This window comes from Nomascus leucogenys, chromosome 9, assembly GCF_006542625.1.
Source record: "Nomascus leucogenys isolate Asia chromosome 9, Asia_NLE_v1, whole genome shotgun sequence".
NCBI lineage: Eukaryota > Metazoa > Chordata > Mammalia > Primates > Hylobatidae > Nomascus > Nomascus leucogenys.
This window is the reverse complement of record NC_044389.1, coordinates 35,625,137-35,629,767: the sequence shown is the minus strand read 5'-3', so window position 1 is coordinate 35,629,767 and position 4,631 is coordinate 35,625,137.

Genomic DNA, 4,631 nt, shown 5'->3' with positions numbered 1-4,631 from the left:
TTGTTTCTTTCTGTCATTTCTCATACTTATATCTGAGAAAAAAATCAATCAAGTTAAAATATAACTGCTAAAATTCAAAGTACATACATAATATTAACAGTCTGAATAGGTGCATGCCAAGGAGACAAACAAAAGATTGATGAGTAACCTGTCTTATGTAATTATTTTATAATACTGTTAAGAACAGTGGCAAGTGAGAGTCTCCTGCCTGTTCGGTGCCCTTGACATAGAGAGAAGAAGTAATTATACAACTGAAACAGCATTTTTTAATATCATGGTGCAAGGAATGTCTTCTAAAACTTTGTTGACATATAATTCATATACCATATTATTCACCAATTAGTGTGTACAGTTCATTGTTTCCTAGTATATTCACAGAATTTTACATGCACTACAACAATCAGTATTATCTCCAAAAAATTCTATACAATAGCCTTTAACCTCCCAATCTGAAATTTTGCATCCATCCTGCCCTAGGCAACCACTAATCTAATTTCTATCTCTATAGATTAGCAGTTTCTGGACCCTTTAAAAAATAAATGAGGATTTTCCAGTGATCATGGCAGATGGGATGCAGGACTAGCTTTCAGCTCCAGACAGAGCAGCATGCAGAGGCTTGCATTGTGAATTTTAGCTGCAGATCAACTGCAAGAACAGACCAGCGATTCTGAGAGGACAACAGACCCTCTGCAGGAAGTGTACTGCTCCTGGGAGACATCCCAAATACTGTGAGTGCCCCAACAATGGAAGTGGCAAAGGGAGATCCCCCTCTCCCGAATACACATCCCCACTGGAGAAGCTGAAGGTCTGTTTGTGGGAGAAGTTCCTGACTTTACGTGCAGCTGAGTCAAATTAGAGAACCAAGCCAAGCAAAATATAGGGGTAGGGGAAGTAGCAGAAAGGTACTGGGAGCTCTCTGGATACCCAAGCAGCTCATTCCTGCCTGGCATCGCAGGGATCTATCAGGAGGGTGGCCAGTGATGCAGGGGGTTCAAAGATTCTCCTCAGGGCCTGAAAGCTTGAAGGGATGAGTAACTGCTCCCTTCTCAGGCCCAGTCCCAAGATGCAAGGCCGCTTTCATCAGCAGCATGTGTCAGCAAGACAGTAGAAGCAGGAAGAGAGCCGGCCAGAAGACACTTACCTTGGCTGGAAGACATGTACCCCTGAAGATCAAGAAAGAGGCCGTCCAGGTACTACATAGCAGTCACATCAGACTGGGACACTTACTGTTTACAGAGGACTACAAAACCCCTGTTCCATCCTCACTTGGGGCTGACGCCATTTTAGGCCTCAGCCCACCTGAAACCAGGCACTCATTAAAACACCATGTTGCTCCACACCGCCTCGTGTTGTCTGTTGGCGCGCTCTTGCGGTTCAAACCGATTCAAGAACCTCACATCTGGTGCCAAATTCTAGGAGGGGCTCAGGTCCGTGTCGCTTGTGGACCTACCCCTCCACCCCAGACAGCAGGCCACAGCAACCAGACAAAGGAAGCTCCTCAGCCTCCAGTCGCCTGTCTGTGCATGCGCATCAGCCGCTGATCTCGCCTACTGGTAAGTTTCCCTGGGAGCCGGGTTAACAGGGCAAAATCTACATGGCCTCTCTTGGTTTCTCCAGTCCAAAAATCCAACACTGATCGAAGAAGGCTCCAGCGTGCGCCAGGCACTCGCTGATCGTCTGGTCTTAGGGGGATGCCTCTAAGCCATTTCATCCCGTTCCAGGAACCAAAAAGGCAGCGGAGACCATAATTCCTTTTATCGTCTCCCTCCAGCTGTCCAGGATGGTCTCCTTTTTCTGTGTTCTCTCGAGCTACCCTTCATTATGGGAAACTCCCGGTCCTGAATTCCAAAAAACAGCCCTCCAGGCTGCCTCATAAAAAATCTGCAAACCTTAGGCCTCAGGCAGGATATCTGCTGTAAGTGCCTTGTCTTTTTTATACAATAAAGCCTGGCCGCAGTATGAATTAGATAACGGGTCCAAATGGCCCGCAAAGGGAACACTCAGCTCTACAGTTTTAACTGACTTAAGCAATTATTGCAGATGACTGGGCAAATGGGGAGAAATTCCTTGTGTCCAGGCCTTTTTGCACCCAGATCACAACCCGACCTCTGCAATTCTTGCTTACCTATTCAAATCCTTCTTCATTCTCGCCGCCCTCATCGCCTTTCTCCTCCCGACCCTACCTCTTTTTCCTCATTGGATCAAGCAGACTTCTGTCCACCTCTCCCAGACCATATCCTTCCATCTCAACCATCTTCATTAACTCCCCAAGCTTCCTCATTGTCTTCTCAGCCACCATCTTCCTAGCTGGCATCACCTCCAAAAGTACCACTTCTTTTCCTACACCGTCCTCTCCTCAGGAAAACTCTAGCCTTACCTGTACTCATTCTCCTTCCTCACTGCCCTCTCATGGAGCCTGTAAACCCATCCCGCCACCTTACACCCCTATGTATCCTCCACTGCCTGTCAACTCAACCCGCCTTCCCTCTTCAAACCCTCAGCGGGAACCCCTTCTGGCTTCTTCCTTCCCTCCTGTCCATACCAGCTCCGGCACCATCTTTGGCCCATGCCCCACCCGTACTTCAGCGCCGGTGCTAGAATGCCCCCTTCAGGAAGTAGCAGGAACTGAAGGTATCTTTAGAGTTCATGTTCCCTTCTCCCTCACTGATCTCTCAAACTAACAAGACTCAGTTCATTTCCAGAAGACCCTACCTCTTATATTAGGGAGTTTCAGTACCTTACCCAGTCTTATGAACTAACCTGGTATGACCTCTACTTATCCTCTCTTCCACCCTCACCCCAGAAGACCAGGACCGTACTTGGACCCTAGCTCAGGTGCATGCTAATACAATTCATCACCAAGCTCCTGCCCAGCATACTGGCACAGAGGCAGTTCCCAACCAGGACCCCCACTGGGATTATCAAGACAGGGCCCCTGGACACAGCCATCAAGACCACATGATTATGTGTCTCCTTGCAGGACTCAAAAAGGGTGCCCAAAATGTGGTAAACTATGAAAAACTTTCAGAAACCACCGAAGGTCCTGGCAAAAACCCAGCCCTTTTTCTCTCTTGTTTAACTGAAGCCATGAGAAAATTACGAACCTGGGCCCAGCCAGCCCAGAAGGAACCACTATTTCAAACCTTCAGTTCCTCACCCAATCTACCATGATATTTGGCGCAAGCTTCAGAAGGTTGATGACGGCCCTCAAACCCCACAGTGAGACCTTCTTAATTTAGCCTTCAAAGTCTTTAACAGTTGTGATGAGAAAAGTAAAAGAAAAAAAAACAGAGTTTCAAATGCTTGCCTTTACCCTGAAGGCCCACAGGGCTGAAGCTCCATACAGAAGCCTCCTAGCAAACCACCTCCACCTGGCGCCTGTTTCACGTGTGGCAATGAAGGCCACTGGTCCAGGCAGTGCCCAAACCCAGCTGTGCCCACCAGGCTGTGCCCCCTCTGTGGAGGACCCAGTGGAAGTCAGACTGTGCGCGGCTCTAGCAAGGACCGCCTCCATCCCTTTCCGAGCTGGCCAAAACCTCCTACTCGGATCTCATCGGCCTTGCCACTGAAGACTGACAGTGCCCTGGAACAGATGTCCCAGCAACTACCATTGCTTCATCTGAGCCAAGGGTAACCCTGATGGTGGCAGGTAGGCCTGCATGTTTTTAAAAAATTAATAGTGGAGCAACCTACTCTGCTTTATCTAATTTTACAGGACCCACCCAGTCCTCCCAAACCTCTGTTGTGGGAATCAATGGACAAGTCTCCAAACCCCAAGCCCCCCTCCACTTTTCTGCTCCCTGCACACCTTTTCCTACAGTCACTCTTTCTTAGTCCTGCCTTCAGGCCCAACTCTGCTCCTAGGCAAAGATATCCTTTCAAAACCACACTACTCTCCACTTCCACCCCTCCAAGTCTTCTAACAGGCTTCTAACTTTCTTCTACTCCTCCGACCTCCCACCCTAAAACATGCAACTTTTCCTTATACCCCATCTGTAGTTAACCCCACTGTTTGGGATACTTCCACACCCTCAGTCACAGAGCACCACACCCCCATCTGTATCACCCTTAAAGAGCCCACCCAGTTCCTATCACAGAAGCAGTATCTCATCCCCCAAGTAGCTTTCATAGGCCTAAAGTCTATCATTTCTCTCCTCCTCACCAGTCACCTACTCCGCCCAACAAACTCTCCTTTTAACACATCAGTTCTACCTGTTAAAAAGCCAGGTGGAACTTATCACTTAGTCCAGGACCTCAGGCTCAATAACCAAGCTGTACTCCCAGTATGTCCAGTAGTTTCCAACCCATATACTTTACTTTCCTCACTTCGCTCCAATACCACCCATTTTTCTGTTCTAAACCTAAATGATGCTTTTTCACAATTCCTTTACACCCTGATTCCCAAAATCTCTTTGCCTTTACGTGGGAAAACCCCGACACCCACCTTTCACGTCAGCTCACCTGGTGCGTACTACCTCAAGGTTTTAGAGACAGCTCCCACCTTTTTGGACAGGCCCTTGCTAGTAACTTTATCCCTAAAATCATCCTCTCTTCTTTAATATGTTAATAATCTGCTCCTGTGTAGCCATTCTCAAAGAGACTGCAACACCCATACATACTATCTCTCTTTT